Source organism: Dipteris shenzhenensis, chromosome 30 (assembly GCF_047967505.1).
Source record: "Dipteris shenzhenensis isolate YYH24624 ecotype China chromosome 30, Dip_SZ_1.0, whole genome shotgun sequence".
In the NCBI taxonomy this organism is placed as follows: Eukaryota; Viridiplantae; Streptophyta; class Polypodiopsida; order Gleicheniales; family Dipteridaceae; genus Dipteris; species Dipteris shenzhenensis.
In genome coordinates this window covers 49,872,551-49,891,019 of record NC_141625.1, presented here as the reverse complement: position 1 = coordinate 49,891,019, position 18,469 = coordinate 49,872,551, and the positions used below count along the sequence as shown (strand labels likewise).

General features: G+C 40.2%; 1 long non-coding RNA gene across 1 annotated transcript; it reads left to right on the top strand.

Moving 5' to 3' along the window:
- Positions 1 to 13,380: 13,380 nt before the first annotated feature.
- On the top strand, positions 13,381 to 14,354 carry LOC147882269 (uncharacterized). The gene is made up of 3 exons (XR_015543976.1): positions 13,381 to 13,573; positions 13,658 to 13,760; positions 13,863 to 14,354. It is a non-coding gene; the product is annotated as an uncharacterized LOC147882269 (long non-coding RNA).
- Positions 14,355 to 18,469: the final 4,115 nt, after the last annotated feature.

The window sequence follows — 18,469 nt, the reverse complement described above, 5'->3', positions numbered from 1 at the left end:
AAGCTGCATCTATTGGAGGCTGTCACTATTTTGTCACATTTATTGATGACTTCAGCAGAAAACTTTGGGTGTATTTTATGAAAAGTGAAGTGTTTGGGCACTTCAAAGCTTTTAAAGCTATGGTTGAAAAAGAAACAGGCCTGCAAATAAAATGCCTAACGTCAGATGGAGGGGGAGAGTACCTCTCAAATGAGTTTGCAAGGTTCCTATAGGAGCATGGCATAAAGCAGCAATATTCATGCAATCATACCCCATAGCAAAATGAAATTGCAGAAAGGAAAAACAGGCATATTGGAGAGGTATCTCGGGCCATGCTAAATGAAAAAGATCTACCAGATTATTATTGGGCTGAAGCAGTTGCTACAGCAGTCTATATAATGAACAGGACTCCCCTACAGCAATACATGGCATGACGCCAGAGGAGATGTATACTGGTAGGAAACCAGACATTTCTCATTTGAAAATTTTTGGTTGCACTGCCTATGTTCATCTGCCAGATGAGTTGAGGTCCAAGTTGGATCCAAAGGCTGAGAAGTGCATCTTTATTGGTTATTCTCTGCAGCAGAAAGGGTATAGATGCTATAACCCTTCTACACGTAAGTTCACAGTGAGCAGAGATGTTGTTTTTGATGAGATGAGCAGCTGGTATAAACTAGTAAATGTGATGATTGATGTAGATGCACAAAATGGTAATGCTGCATAAAATTCACAGTAGCAATCACAAAATATCAGTGGACCTGCAGTGTCCTCTAGCAGTGGTTCACGAAAAGGATTTAAGAGAAGGTAGATCAGCCCATGTTTGATGTGAATGCAGGTCACTCTTATGTGGATGGTGAATCCAGTGGCTCAGAGCAGAGCATTGATGATGAGTTGGGTATTCCTTCTGTTGTTACACCTGGAGTAAGGAAGACCAGGGATGTTTTGAGAGCACCTGGAAGTGAGCCTATTTTGTGCAGGCCTACCAGGGTTAGGTATCCTGTGGATAGGCTGAAATATGATGGATTTATAGCCATTCACTATGCCTATATGGTCAAAGTGATATAGGAACCAGAACCCACTTCTTTTGAGCAAGCCATGGGAAATGAAAAATGGGAGAAAGCCATGGATGAAGAAATGGATGCCTTAGATGCAAATGCTACATGGGAATTGGTGCCTTTGCCTAAAGACAAGAATGCAATTGGCTGTAAGTGGGTTTATAAGATCAAGCACAATGCAGATGGTTCTCTGAATAGATACAAGGCAAGATTAGTTGTCAAGGGGTATGCACAGACATATGGCATTGATTATGAAGAAACTTTCAGCCCGGTTGCAAGGATGGCAACTGTAAGAGCAGCCATTGCTATGGCTACATCAAAGGGATGGTCTTTACATCGTATGGATGTAAAGAATGCCTTCTTGCATGGTGATTTGCAAGAAGAGGTATTTATGGAGCAGCCAGCAGGTTATGTTCATGCTATTCATCCTGAGTTTGTTTGCAGGTTGAAGAAAGCCTTGTATGGCTTGAAGCAAGCACCTAGAGCATGGTCTAACAAGATAGGACAATATCTTGTCACTATTGGCTTTTAGATTTCCAAGGCAGATTTCTCACTCTATGTGAGAAAAACAGAGAAAGGGATTATGCTACTTGTCATTTATGTCACTGATGATTCGATCATCACAGGTGATAGTGATGAAGATATCCTTCATGTGAAAATGCTATTGAGGCAGAAGTTTGAGATGAAGGATTTGGGAGAGCTGCGTTATTTCTTGGGCATTGAGGTGATTAGATCACCAAGTGGGATACAGCTCTTGCAGAGGCAGTATGGACTGGACATGCTGTCCAAATATGGGATGACAGGCTGTAAGCCTATTTCAGTTCCTTTGGAGCAGAATGTGAAGCTGAGCGCAGATGCAGGTGAGCTTCTGGAAGACCCTACTACGTACAGACACATAGTAGGAAGTTTGATTTACATGACTATTACCAGGCCAGATTTGAGCTACGCTGTTGGGTTGGTAAGTCAGTTTATGCAGGCTCCAAGGAAACCGCATTTGGATGCGGCTAGATGCATACTCAGGTATGTGAAGTCCACATTGCAGTATGGACTATTTTATGAGGCTAAGGTTCATCAGATACAGTTGCATGGATACACTGATGCTGATTGGGCTGGTAGTATTTCTGATAGATGATCTACCAGTGGATATGTGTTCTCTTTTGGGAGTGCTGCAGTCACTTGGAGCAGCAAGAAACAGCCTACAGTTGCCTTGTCGAGCATAGAGGCTGAGTACAGGGGTGCAGCAATGGCTGCATCTGAGGTAGCTTGGTTGCATAAGCTACTCTATGATATGCATCAGTCTACAGATGGGCCAGTTGTCATTTATTGTGACAACATGAGTAGTATACACTTGGCAAATAACCCAGTCTATCATGCTAGAACAAAGCACATTGAGGTGCATTATCACTATGTGCGGGAGAAGGTTTTACTAGGTCTTATTGATCTAGTTTATGTTAGCACAAAGGATTAGGTAGCTGACATGTTCACGAAGGCATTGGGCGCAGAGAAGCTGCGCAAGTTCAGAGACCTGCTTGGTGTGCAGGAATTGGGATTGAGCTCGAGGGGGAGTGTTGAGATATCGAGCTCCACTCGCGATATGCCAAGGTGACCGTTGTGCATTTATGTCACTGACTTGTTAGCTACAGATGCGGTTGGTACACCGCCCACGAATAATAGCTGGATGATAGCTATCCTTCTCTACACTAGTTCGTGGCTCAGTTAGTATGCCACCTTAGTTAGTTGAGTTTGGTTTGAGACCCACATATAGGGCTCTTCTATTTCTTTGTACTAGAGTTCTTTTGTCTTTCACAACTAAGAAGAGGAAAACTGTTTTCAGCCTCCACCTTTGTGTGTATTCCCCCATTGTGTATGTGAGAAAGCTGCAAGTGAGACTCCTTCCCTCTCTCCCACTATCTTCATAAAGGATAGTATCTAGCTTCAGTAATTGGAATATGGTCAGAGAAGTGGGCTAAATGCATTGATCAAGATGAAGAAGCTAGTGCCATTACATGTTTTAGTTACAAATATGATAATTTCATGTTGTCTATGACACACTGGAATTGCAGGGCCAATAGATAAAAACTTTCATGACCAGTGTCTACAGTGGGGTTGCACTTTCAATGTATGGATATTGCAAATATGTTGTCTCATGATATTGTTTTGGGTCTTGTCATCGTTGGCATTGTGTGTGAAGAAAGATTGAATCAATGGAATCAAGAGGACTTTTCTCATTTAATAAGACTCTTGGATTTGATTAACAAGAATGATGAATTTGTCCTCTTTGCATTTATCAAGGAATTTAAAGAAGTTGCAATGGTGATTGGATGTGCAAAGTAGCTCAATTGGAATATTATCTTTGAATGGGGTTCATATGACAAAGATGCCAATCACGCATCTCATCAATACATGGTGCTTCGTGTCTCATTTTACGAAGGTGATTAATATAATCCTCATCAGTTCATGTCATTGAACTATGAACTCAATCTCTCTTGGGTAGAAATAGAGAATGCAAAAGAGAGATGGAATTCAAAATATGTTGGTGTTTTGATTGATTCATTCTATCATGATGGACACCATGTTGTATTTGTAGTTACAGGTGTAAAGAGAGTGGGAGAGAAGGAAGGAGTCTCACTTGGAGCTTTCTCACATACACAATGGGGGAATATACACAAAGGTGGAGGCTGAAAACAGTTTTTCTCTTCTTAGTTGTGAAAGCCACAAGAACTCTCAATACAAAGGAATAGGTGAGCCCTATATGTGGGTCTCAAACCAAACTCAGGTAACTAAGGTGGCATACTAATTGAGCCACTAACTAGAGTACATAAAGATAGCTGTCATCCAGCTATTATTCATGGGCAGTGTACCAACCGCATCTGCAGCTAACAAGTCGGTGACATAAATCCAATGCCTTAAACATGACCAATGTGTTTATGCCAGATATCAATATCTACAACTAGAACGGTCCCATGTGCAAACATTATTGCACTCAATTTAGGCATGTCTGCATCCAACGTAAAAATCATGTCCTTCTTCCTCCCTTTTGCTATCAAGCGATCTTTATTTTTCATATCCTCAACAAAGCATCCATGAGGATTAAATCTGACCTGCAAGCCCTGCTCAACCATTTGACCAACAAAAACCAGGTTTTGGGTGATATTCAAGACATGAAATACATCAGACAGGTATTTCTTTTTTCCATCCTGCATAGACAAAGGAATTTTACCAATCTGCACAATAGGATGTGCAGTATCATCATCAGTCTCCACAAATCCTGGTCTTTCCATTTTCCTTGCATCTTGCATCCATTCTGCATGACCTGTCATGTGGTTTGATGCACCTGAGTAAGCATACCACACATCATTGCTTTCTTCTGCACTTGTCACAGAATTGGTCATGTGTTGCACCATAAACAGATGCTCATTTCTGTCATCACCCTGTCTACTAGAGGATGCATAATTTCCTTGCTATAATTTTCCAATCATGATGTCATTCTACTTTTTATAGTAGTCTTTAACCATATGACCCATTTTACCACAGTAGTAGCATTCTAACATTGTTGTTTCCATTTTGGCCTCTCTGCCATCTACCACAACCTCTTTGGCTCCCCCTGCCTCTAAAGTTACCACGTCCTCCTCCATAGGACTGGTTTTCTTGAATTTGCAGCATATTTTGATTTTTGCCATGGCTTCCAAATCGGCCTGCTCTACCTCTGCCTCTACCTCTTCAAGCATTTGAGTAGAAGACAACTTCTTTTGAAGTTCCTCCTGAAGAAGATGCACCACCATTTCTTTGCTCTTCAGAAATTAGAAGAGCAATCAACTCCTCAAAATCAGGAAAATTCTCACGGACGGCAATGGATGTCCAGAATCCTTTCCTAGACCATTCAAGGTCATAGAAACTAAATCATCATCTTCTACTGGCGACCCAATAGAAGCAAGTGCATCTGTAATCTTCTTCACCTTCATGTGGTAGTCATTGATGCTCATATTTTCTCTCTCCATATTATGCAACTCCTACTTGAGCTGCATTTTCCTAGCTTGCGTATTTGTGCTATAGATTTTTGTCAAAGTATCCCATGCCTCCTTTGGCATGCTTGCATCCTGAATATGCACAATCATAGAATCTGAAATACTGATAGACAGCCAGTACATAACTTTTCTGGCTCTCTCATGCCAGCCTTTAAATTCCTGCAACTCCTGTTGATTGGGAACATTAGGAATAATTGGTTCTTGTTTAGCTCCAGTAATGAACTCCCAATAGCCTTTTCCCTTAAGGAAATTCATCATTCTAAACTTCCATGCTTGGAAGTTGTTCTTGTCAAGCTTTTCAGTGACAATCTGTGAAAGGGCATCAGATGCCATTACAGAACACTGCAAAATATTCTGTCATTGCAAAAAAACACAACTTTTACCTCACAAGGGAAAATCTGCAAAACTGACGAGAGTGGTATTTGACCACACAGTCACTTCCTAGTGACGATTATGCATCAACAGGCAATAAGAATGATTCTATCACTCCCAATATCTTTGCGCATAGGCATACGATGTAATTTCTGCAATAACTTTTCACCGACCTACAGAACAGTGGTTGCACAGCAAAAACATGGCACTTTCTTAAGTGCATGTAGAAAACTTCCGCCACCAAAACAAGCCTCGAAATGCCCCCTCACCACACTGCGAAGGGCGTCCCAATCTGAGACAGTGCACTCTTGCTCTTTCCGGCTGTGCTATTTGCAGAGATTTGCTCCCAAACTAGAAAAAAAAGGAAAGCAACACTGATCCTCTCACTAGGACACCGCGAACTTGGTTTGCTTTCTTGAGCTCCTTACCACGAACTGAGCTTTGATACCATGTAAAAAGAGTGGGAGAGAAGGAAGGAGTTTCACTTGCAGCTTTCTCACATACACAATGGGGGAATATACACAAAGGTGGAGGCTGAAAAAAATTTTCCTCTTCTTAGTTGTGACTCAATTGTGAAAGCCAAAAGAACTCTCAATACAAAGGAATAGGTGAACCCTATATGTGGGTCTCAAACCAAACTTAGCTAACTAAGGTGGCATACTAACTGAGCCACTAACTAGAATACATAAAGATAGCTATCATCTAGCTATTATTCATGGGCGGTGTACCAACCGCATCTGCAGCTAACAAGTCGATGACATAAATGCACAATGGTCATCCTGGCATATCACGAGTGGAGGTTAATATCTCAACAACAGGTGGAATCATCACTCGAGAGGCACTCTTAAAGAAAAGAAGAGTTGTAGCCCTCACAAAATTGGAAGGTGAAGTGGGAGTTTCAGAGGAAATGTGTGTACAACTAGTTGAGATGAAAGAGTCTTGGAAAGTATGGATGGGAATAGACATGCATAAAGACAAGGCATGCAACTCCAATAACAAATGAGAAAACTTTTAAAAAAGATACTCTATGGAGAAAAAAATCATCCTCCAATTAGTTCTAATGATGAAGGTAAGGATACAACTAACAAAGAAGAATCATACAATGAACATGTATAAGATATTTGGCATTACTTTTAGATACATTAGATTATTTGTGTTTTTCTATGTTAGTTTGTTGTAGTTTTTATTGTATTCTTTTGTTTTGAATTTTAGGCTTTTCTTATGTGTTCAAATACCTAAAGGAATTTCTAAATGATGCAAAGAAAACTTGCATCATAAATTTCTTTATTTTAAATGACACAACTTGTTACGTATGGTCCCACAATGATCTAACTATGAGGAGAAAAGATTGGTATCAGAAGCACTTGCTGGGCTATCTTGTACAAAGTTAGCCATGACTCCACAATCATATGTGACTCTCCTTGAATCGATGCGTTCCACACGAAAATGCCGTCCATGTGACCACAATGCACTATACTTTTTCTACTACAAAAGAACATGATTAAAACAATGAGGATGCATTTTGTAGCGATTGTGATCATAAATACCCAAATTAGGTAGAAAGGTTAAAAACTTACATGTGGCATACATCCAACTGCAAGCTCTCACTCTCGATCGGGTATGTCATCTCCATCATGTTCGGCTTCACAAAGAGCTTCTTGTACCCACTCACGGGATGTGTCCTAGGGAGAAGAGTAAGGCTGATATATGGCACCCTTTGCCTATGCATGACTCTAAATCGCGTCCTCTCATTTATTCTTTTTTCTTTGGCCTCCTCATATCTCTCCACCCATCTTTGCATCTCAGGACTATTGAGGACAAAAAAATTATTGAATTTCTCTATTTGTTCTTCGCTCATCTTTCTTTCAATCCCTTTACCTTGGGGAACCTCTGCAATGACACAATCATCATCCTTGATGTTCCAAGCATGTGGCATATCGGAATCCATGGATGCAAGAAATGTTGTGATGTATACTAATGACTCTTGCACAAGCAATCTTTGCACCATGCTTGCTTTGGGTCTACCTCTTTGCCTTACAAATCCCTTCAAGGTTTTCATAAACTGTTCAAGGAAACGACTATGAATGGTTCCTACAATGGCGACCTCATCAACTACGTGTACAAGCAAGTGCTCAACAAGTGAAGCTGAGTCGTCATAATGCTTGAGGGAAAGTGCTTCTCAAGTAGGCACATAGCTTCAATGGAGTCCACCTTATCACTCTCAATGCTTGATACAGAGATCTCTTTTTGAGAGATCCTCCTATTCCACATGCACTTGTAAGATTGAATATTTTATTCCCATCATTAAAAATTGTATGAAATATAACGAAGGTGATATGATAGTAAGCATACCTGAGAATTCCATTGATCTTGTAGATAGTGGTTCTAACATCTTCTAATAAGCATTCTCTCATGGTAATTGGGAGGATAAACTACCCAAGCAAAAAATGAGTTACAACAATGTGTCACAATCATATAAGTTAATTACACAAAAGCATCAAAATCTTAGTTCTATATACTCTTCTTTCAAGCTAACATGTAGAATACCTGTAAGACCTTGTGCAAATCATGGGACTTGAGCCCATTAAGCTTAGTTCTATATACTCTTCTTTCAAGCTAACATGTAGAATACCTGTAAGACCTTGTGCAAATCATGGGACTTGAGCCCATTAAGCTTATTATCCACGCTCCCCTCAAACAACACGTGTCCCATAGGTGTCCGAAAAGATGTAATATCTACCTTGACCCTTGCCTCCTCTACCTTGGAAAGGATCCATGGTACCTTTGGGAGAACAATTCATGGAGGATGCTCTTGGGTTCCTGAACCACCCTCTTGAGTTACAGAACCACTCTCTTAGTTGTATGAACACTCTCTTGGGGCCATAAGTGAGGCATCCTACCCATCTCGTGCAAGTCTTCTTACACTCCCCTTTTGTCTTTGTCACCAAGCAAGTGTGCCCAAATAGAAGCCCCCACATTCTTGAAGATATGCATGGGATCCAAGAGGTGATTGATTTGTAGCTGGCCCCAATATGGAAGCTCATGAAAGATACACATTCGTTCCATACTAGAACGAGGCTCCTCACTATTAGCTCTCCAATCTTGAATCCAGTCATTTGCCTTCCTATGGATCGGTGGTGGATCAAGTTGACCTTCACGTGTATCATGATCAAGCATACGATATTGAGCATATAAACCATCTTCCTTATATGTTTGGAGTGTCACACATTCAAAGTAGGGCCACAAATAGGACAAGCATGGTACCCTTGTGTTTTAAGTCCTACATATATGTATGGACACATAGGTCATTAGGCATGCATATATCACACCACAATAGAATCATAAAGGTTTCAATAGACATGCAAAAGCACGTACCTGTGCTCTCCCCAAATCTTAGATATTCATGCATGGTCCACATCAAAATTCCCCTGATGCACATGTCTATGGCTCGCCTCGAGGCTCTAGAAATATCAAAGACACGTATGCCCCTCCATAGGGTCTGCAACTCCTCGATCAAGGGTGCCATGTACACATCCATATTTTTTGCCTTGTACTTCCTTGGCACAAGTACAGCAAAGCATGAGGTGTCCCTTCTTTATTGTTAGCCATGTCTAGATATTGTAGTTCACCAAGACTATCCCATGTTGACCAAGATGTGACCAAGATGTGCAGCGTAACTTGAAAGGGTTCATGCCATCCATTGTGAGCCCGAGATGTAAATTGTGTGGCTCCCTCGCAAAGTTTGGCCACATGTTGTCTATGTTCTTTCAAGTAGCACAATCCATTGGGATCCTCAAAGTGTCATCGGTGGACTGGTGTGTAGCATGCCATGTCATCAATTGCACAATGGAGCTGCATCTGAACATGTGCTTTATTTTGGGGATGATGGGAAAATATATCAGGACCTTCACTGGGATCATCTCCCCCAGCAAGTCTTGTCTATAGCGCTATGCTCCACACTCCGGGCAATTAACCAAATCCCATACTCGTGATGAAAAAAATACAATCATTAGGCAGGTGTGGATGGTGTCATATTCCATCCCAACCATCATCAATATCTTCTTTGCTTTGTCTTTGGGATTGGGCATGGTATTTGGGACAGGCAACATCTTCTGGAGAAACCTATTACAATTTGCATACCCAAGAAACTTGTGAATGAGATACTAACTAATTAAAACAATTAGGAATGAGATACTAAGATCAAGGCTCCAAACCTCATCAAGGTTGAGACACTTGTGTCTGACCATCCATACTTTGCTTGCAAATTCAAGATCGAGAGGCAAGCTCATAGTTTTGACATCCTCGCACCATCATACAATAGTGTTGATGCCAAATCTTGCATCATGGTCTCATGATCAAACATCTCACCCCCATCTCTCATGGTGCTTCCAAAAAAAGATTCCATCATGTTCGCGATACCCTCATCCTCCTCTAGAGGATCATCCTCAAGATCATCTTGATCAAACTATGGTGATGGTGCACGTGCTCCTCCCTCACTACTCTCCCTATCTTGTATAATATAATGATGCAAGGTTAGTATGTGGTGTAACAAGGACAAGCAATATAAATATCCATGAATCATTCAAATATCATTGGTTTACTGATGATGCACTAGTATGTCAATCAATATCCTCCTCTGGTGGTGCCTCTCCATACATATGCAAGTGACACATTACGGTGCTGATGACGAACCCCTTGCCTGCAATGCATGCAAGGACAAGGCATTCTCTCATGAAGCCACTCCAAACTCCCAGGAGTTGGCTCCCTATCCGATGAGCTATCATTACTCATCCTCTCCATCTGCACACATCCACAACCATCCCCCCAAGTCAAGTCAAATACCCAAACACCCAAATCCCCCAAATTATCTCAAACGCCCTAATCCCCCTCTTTCACCAAATACACCAGGGCCTAAATCCCCCCTAAATCCCTTCAAACACCCACTCACCCCCCAAAATCTCCCAAGCCTCTCTAGAAACCCTAAACCCGTGCTATTCATCCCGTAATGCCATTCATTTTTTTGTGTGTTCTCCTCTGTTGCTTTCTCTTTCAGCTCGTGACTGCTTGCAACCCTTGCCTCCTCACTCCCCCTCCCACCTCTCCATCCTCTCCTACATTGTCCCTCTACACCTTCAAGACTTGCTGCAGCTCCCTCTCTATCTCAAGGTAAGACTTCCTCTCTTCCCCTTCTATTTCAAGCTTGTTTGGTTTCTTTGTCTTTCTTTCTACCTCTCCTCTTGTTTCCCTTCCTCTACTTTCACTTTCCCTTCCTTTCTCTAAAGTTTCTCTCATCCTTTCCTTTCCTTTTCTTTCTCTAAATAAAGAAATAATACACGAAAAACAATCATGAAAAATAGAGTATGAAAGCTCTACCTATTGTTTTTGTGCTTTCTCCTTGTTTGTAGGCTTCTCTTTGTCTCCTCAATCCATATCCTTTGGAATGTTGCTTCTCCAAACTCCTCCTTTCACTAATTAGTTTTCTTAAAATGATATCTTTTCTCTCTTTTATAGGGCCAGGACATGAAACACCTCCTCTTTCGAGCAGGATCATCCAGTGTCAAGACATGTCATTTCCAGGTAAGAACGCGCTTCCTCTCTTTTCCTATTTTTCTTTTTGTGATTGCATTGGCCTGTAGCTAGTGCCATAAGCAATAGCTACAGTGATGGGTGTACGAACTCTTCTCCTCTCTTTTCTCCTCTCCTTTCTCTCTTTTCTCCTCTCTTTTTCCCCTCTTTCCCTCTCTCTTCTTCCCCTCTCTTTTTCTCTCTTTGCGTCTCTTCCCCTCTCTTCTCTTATTTCCTCTCTTCTCTTTTCTCCTATCTTTTCTCTTATTTCCTCTCTTCCCCTCTCTTCTCTTATTTCCTCTCTTCTCTTTTCTCATGTCTTTTCTCTTATATCCTCTCTTCCCCTCTCTTCTCTTATTTCCTCTCTTCTCTTATTTCATCTCTTATTTCCTCTCTTCTCTTTCTCAACATCTCCTACAATCATTAGACTATCTCACTCTGGTTGTACTTGATGATCCTCACAAAATGAGTACTTCTTTAGCCTTGGATTGCATTGCACCAAATCCTTCCATACATAGAAGTCATATCGTGTTCCATAGGATGGAAAAAAATCCACATCATGTTGCACCTTTGAATGGATAAACAATTCTTTTCTAGCACCTGGGGTTGTGGAGTCTTGTACTGAGTATAAATGTTCATTGTATTCAAATTTCACTCTAGTAGGTATTGGAAGATTCTCTAGCCAAATTTGTGACTTTCTTGGGTCCAAATATGTTGAAGATATCCTTGGCATTAAACTAGACTCTTGTTTTGTTGACTTGCCTTGGCAATTATTTTCCTGATTTCTTTCAACATGAACTTTAAATGGCATGAAAAATATGAATGTATTAATAAACAAACAATTCAAAAAATCAAGTATGCTCATTATGATCAAGTATGAATATATTGTGTTATTTTCATTCCCACAAAAAGAAGAAGATAATAAAAACAAAAAAAATTGATGCCAATACATAGAGTATTAGGAAATTTTGTAGCACCACTGACAGAGAAACCAGATGAATTTGACAAATGGGATCATTTCTTACTTGTTTTCTTATTGCCATGTTGTCCTTGTCAATCTTCCAAAGGTCAAAGGTAAATTCTTGCATTTCTACTCGTAATATATTTACTTGAGAATCCAAGTTGTTAAGCCCTTAAAATTTCCTCCCCAAAACTCATTGAATCCACCTTGCACATTGATTATAGTATCTCTTGTTGTTTTGCAGATAATTTCCTTGGTGGTTTTGGTTTTCTCATTATCTCCATCATTTGTTTTTGTATATCATGCTTTGAAAAATTTGGTAGTTTCTTCTCCTTGTCTGAGGAAGAGTAGCTTTCTTCCCAAAATGTTTTTGGAGGAGAAACAGAGTTAAAAATGATTGATAACATTCTCAAAGTATCCATATCAGGGATGGCCTAGTGTCATTGGGAGTATCAATGACCTTCGTGCCCGTGCCTGCAAAACGTCGAAAGACAGCATCATAAAGAGGCCCGTGTCTTGTAGTGTTAGGAGATGGAGATGAGGATGAAGGGCATCATTGAGTGAAATGACCAATTTGCTTACACTTGTAGCACACGTTTGGGAAAAAAGCAAATTGTAAAACGATGCGACAAACCCTAATCAATACCTAAACATGAAGGTATGGGTTGATCCATATCCCATAGTATGTAGACTTGGATGTCTCTACTGGAAATTAAATTTTCTTGCTTGGGAAGATGTAGCACTTTCCCCAATAAAGCTGCAATAGTAGAAATATGCGAGAGGAGGGGAACTGGCAAGGACTTCACAGTGACACACACACACAAGTGTGTATGTGTAGGGTGATAACTTTTACACACATAAAAAAAGTGTGTAGGATGATAAACTTCCATAAAAGAGGTTGCAAATCTATGATAGTCTTTAGAATTAGAATCCATCGGGAATTTTAGAAGCGTATATAGCGAAGTGAAGGTAATAGACTTCCCCAAAAGGAGTATAAGAGAGATAAAAATAAGCAAGTTGGTTCATTCTTTCATGTGCATGCTCTATCATACATAGTGATGGAATTGCTTATAATAAGAAAATTGAATAGAGAGCTAATAGAAAAAAGTGAATGAAAGAAAGTGTGATGGAATGGAACAGATTCTTGATGTTGTCGGGAGGATAGTGCTTTGACAATTTATCTTTTATGTGAAAGGATAAGAATTGACCTCTACAAAGGGACCATACGTGGCTATAATTTGTTTACAGAAGAAGGGTAGATATGGAAAGTGTATGTGATAACTTTATACAAAAGATATTAATTATGAACTGTATCTGTAAATGCATATATTGTGTCACCTCTTAACATAATCAATATACGAGGAGGAGGAGTCATTTTTCATATTGTGAAAGGGTGGTGGGTGGGTGAGAATATCATAGAAAGTCACAAAAGTAGGCTTCACGGCACTGACTTTTACCACCTTAATATTCTCTGTCTCTCTTTCTATAAGGTTGGCCTGCTTTCCCTTCAGCTACATCCTTAAACTTCCCAAGAAACATAACTTAGTACCTTACCATGACTGACCAGCAGAATTATGGGTACCCTCGCCCGCAGCAATACGCTTACCCTCCTCCAGGTATGTCGCCAACTTTGCAATATTGTTACAACAGCTTTCCTCTCGCTATCTTTCTTGTAAATATCCGATTTGTGCTCCTTGCAGGCTATCCTCCGCAGCAGAGTTACTACCAGCCTCCTCTAGTGGTGCCTCCACCCCAGAAGGATCAATCGCGAACCACCAGAGACATAGGCTGCCTTGAAGCCTGGTACAGATACGAAATAGTCTAAATTGTTTACGGGTTTGCCCTGCATGTAAAACCGTGGCTGCCAGTACCATATCTCTCACGTAACTCTGCCGGCATGTGCAGTTTGGCTGCTCTTTGCTGCTGCTGCCTGTTGGAGGCGTGTTGCTGCTAGTGTCTTGCCGGAAGCAGAGAACGCGGTCGCAGCATCTATGCTTCCTTTCCGGCTTTTGCAAATAGTTTAACTGGTCTCTTAATTAGTGGTCGTTGGTATCTTGTTATGGAAACGCTTGTTTTGTGCTTTTCACTCCGTAGTCTTGACATCTCTTATGCTAAAAACTAAGCAACTACAACACCTTTTTGACAAATTATAGTGATTTTGGGGAAACTAGATTGCTTGGCCACTTGCTAAGTATATTGTAACTAGGTTGAAGTAGGCACCCTTTCCATCATGGCTCTAACTCCAAATTGGACTTGAATCCTCACTATTATCCAATTGGAGTTTCACTAGCAAGGTTGTGAACAATTACGAGATCAAGTGATGGCAAGAATGAAAATATGCAATTATCTCCCTCCTTATATAATTAATTTATGGGAAGAATGAATAAAAAAGTATGCTTTTGGGTCTAATTTGGAAGGAGTGTTTTATTTAGTCCTTTAGATCAATCTAAAATTGTACATGTGGCTTAAGGAGAGCTCACAAAAGTTTTTCTTTTCTATAAGGCACATTTCAAACCCTTGGATCTTCATAAAGATCAACGCCTATAATCACGACACATGGCTTAACGAGGGCTTAGAAAAGAAAAACTTCCTTCTAGGCTACCTATCGTAACTAGCTAATAATAGGCCAATGGATCTACCAGCTTAGAATGTGCCACCTGGTTTCATATGATTTTAGATTTCTATAAAATGCTCTAGTGCTCGCCAAGTAAAAAGTGAAATCATTGAGAAAGACGATGAAAAATCTGATCAATATATCGATGTTGTCAAAATTTTTAAAAGTTTTACACGTGCCCTAATCTAAAAGTGTGTGTTTGTTGTGTTTCTATTGTGCATGTGCGTGTGCACATATGCATGCATGTATATCTCGTGTATATGCATGTGTGCACACGTGCGTGTGCATGTGTAAGTGCATGTCCCTGTGCATGTGTATGTGTGTGCACATCTGTGTATGTGTATACACATGCATCGTGGTGCATACGCACATGCACACATGTGTGTGTGTGTGTGTAAAGAGTACCGAAAGACACTATTTATACAAGCTTTCAATAAGTATAGATTACAAGGAGTACTCAAGGCACTATAAATGTGTGTGCGCGCTGTGAGTGCAAGTGTGTTGGCATGTAAGTAGTGCTTAAAGGCACTATATACATAAGTTTTCAACAAGTATAGATTACATAAATAGTGCTAAGTGTGTGCATGTGCAAGCACCCTTACTCTTGCACATGTAAGGAGTACTCAAAGGAACTATTTACACCAGTTTTCAATGAGTATATATTCGAATCCGAAAAGTGGGCATACCAGATCTTCAAAACTTGACAATGACATAGCCATTCTACCACATCTAGTTTGTGTGTATGTGTGTGTCTATGTGTGCATGCTATGTTTGTCTGTATGTCTGCATGCATAAGCACATGTGCATGCACACACACGTGCATACGTGTGGGTGTGTGTGTGTGTGTGTGTGTAGAGAGAGAGAGAGAGAGAGAGAGAGAGAGAGAGAGAGAGAGAGAGAGAGAGGCATCCCTGCATGTTGACCAAGACAAACCCTTGCTTTATAAAAGTGGGGTACCTAATCCATTAACTCATAGCCACGTCAGCATCACACAAACGGTCAAATTATGGACAACTTATTTGCATAAAAGGCTTTCAATGACATGATGCAAGAACATAACAAAGTCCTAAATTTCGTCCCTTAGAAATAGCCTAGTTACTTCAAAAATTGCATATTCATATAAGCTAGAATAATCGTTTTTTAGGAAACAAATTGCCTCCAAGAGCTTTGAGCACTTCCTCAATCATCTTTATGCCAATTTTGATTTTAGTACCCCCAGAGATAAGGCATCCCTCCTTCATGTTCACTTCTCTTAGATTTTTTATTAAGGTATTAATGGAGGGATCAATAGTAGTGGATGCATTGGATGTGATTGCAAGAGTGGTTGGAGCAGCGAAACCACTACATGTCATAGAGGAGCTAGCTGGAGGGTATTGGACCTCAGTGTGTGCCTCTATTGAGATATGATTAATACGAGGAAGAAAAATCGTAGGGAGAACACTTGCAAGGTGATCAGTATGATCTAGATTAGAATTTGTGGGGAGAAGGCTTGCGAGGTGCAAGGATTAAGGAACAAAAGTAGAATATAGAAGTGTAAGGATTGCTAGGACTAAGTAGGAGTGTAAGGAGTAAGTGAGAGAGGATGCAAGGAGGCAAGATCGCCAGAGGGGAAGATGGTGCACCTCTAATTCTAACCACCATTTATATGGAAGCAATCAATTACATCCACCAACTTGACATGCATGCCTTGATTGGTTTAATTGGGACATGGACACTTATAGTAATAATGGTGCATCTCTAATCCAATGATTGTGCCCACTATGGTGTTTCTACCAATCATCGCGGTGGAGTCGAAACCAACCTAACTGGGATGTATGCTGGCATTCAATTACATGCATGACTTCTAACTATTCCCACTACCAGCTACTACCAATTAGTGTGCTCAAGCACTAGTCACTAACTTACTTAATAGAATTGGTTTATCTGTAACTTAATGGAATTGGTTATATAATGTAACATAATGGTAGGTGGGAAAGGGTTAGTTAATAAGCTTAAACTCTTTTCATATAGGTGAAATGATGGTGTTGAGAGGCCCTTAGAATTCAATTAGGATTAAGTGGGATGACTCAATTTTGCTGCTTTTAGCCACCACACTTGTATCCATTAATTAAATAGTGGCTAGCCACATGGTTCACATGCAATTATAACTACCTCGCTTGTATGTAATTACAACCACTTTAGTTGCATAATGGGACCTCAAATTTTCCATCATGCCCTTGATATTATTGTAACCCACCCTCCTGCTCCACCCTTGTCTCCTTATCTCCAACACCCTCCTGCTCTACCCTTGTCCAAGGAAAACATTAGGGGCGAATTTTAGCCCAAGGGCTAATTAAGAGTCTTTTTCAAGTTGGCTGGGCTAATATTTAGAGCTTTAAATTTGATAAATTAGCCTAAAATAAAGGTGGGCTAATTTTTAGAGCCTCAAATTTGATAGATTCACCCTAAAAGTGGTAGCAGGGCTAATATTTATAACTCTATATGGGGTAAGATTCGCCCATTGACCTACACTATCATAATCTTGTTCCCTCCTTTAACTAGCACAACACTATGCTTGTTCGGTTTTGTATTTTGAATCCTTTCTAAGAGGAAATTGGGTCGGTTCCAATGTGTTTAGAGCATTTGGTGGTTGTACTCTGTGGATGTTAATTGGATGTCCATCCAAGCTAGGGACTTACCATTGTAGCTAAAGGCTTTACTCTACCATAGGCTTTCAACTAGCCCAGCATCGCCTTTGAGGCTGCTGTTCGATTTCCAGGCGATTTTGGCCACTGCAACCTTCCAAGCCGTCACCATCTCTCTCTCTCTCTCTCTCTCTCTCTCTATATATATATATATACATACATACGTACGTACACACACACACACACACACACACATACACATAGTTTATTCCCTTGTCTCCTCATCTCCACCTACCCCATCTCTTGCTCCATCCTCCTACTGCACCTCCTACTCCACCCTATGTCTCACCTCCGGCTTATTTCCTTCTTGATTCTCACTGTCGCCAAAGTAGTGGCATTTCTCTCCTATGACCAAAGATTAGGCGAGCTACTGCTAGACCTTCAATGGTAGGGTAACCTACCCAATTTAGTATTGGCAAATAGTGCACATGAGTCCACCACTAAAGGATATTAGTTGTATATTCTATATGGACCATATGCTCATGTCACGAAAATATTATTGTGGGATTTTTTACAATGCTAGGCACGATCGAGCCGAGGACCGTAATTCTAATTAGGAGTAGCTCAAAAATTAGCTTCCTTGTCAAGTGAAAGAAAGCTTGAGCAACTTTCTTTCTTTTATAAAAAATAGACATTTGTACCAAGTGATTTCGTGTAACAAACACTCTCTCTTTTGTGATACTAGAGCTACACATTTGTTATGTACTTTGGCCACTAAAAATGGCCTTCAAACATGTTAAAGCATTGAGATTTTAGTGTCTTTGCTAAATTTAAGTACATATTTCATTACCAAGATTTCAATGTCATTTCACCAATATTTAAGTGTCGATTGCATTGCTTCTAATTAAAGGTCGACTAAGTCTTAACACAATGTAGAGTAGCATAGCACTTATGTGAAAATCTTGATATCTATATGATTTTTGGAAACTACTAAGATTTGTAGAATAAAAATATTTATGTTTTTACAAATTTTGATACAATCGAGATACAATCCCAGTTAAGCTTTAAGATTTTTGGAGCTGCAAAAAATTCTTTTGCATGTAGATTGACATATCTGGTTTCAGTTGGCTAGTTACAATCATCATGGCGATTGGCATGACTAGTTTTGAACAAGATTTAGAATTGCCCTTAGTTTAAAATATTTTTCATGTGGGTTGACATGTCTGGTTCTAGTTTGCTACTTACAGCTACCATCATGGGGGTTTCGACCATCA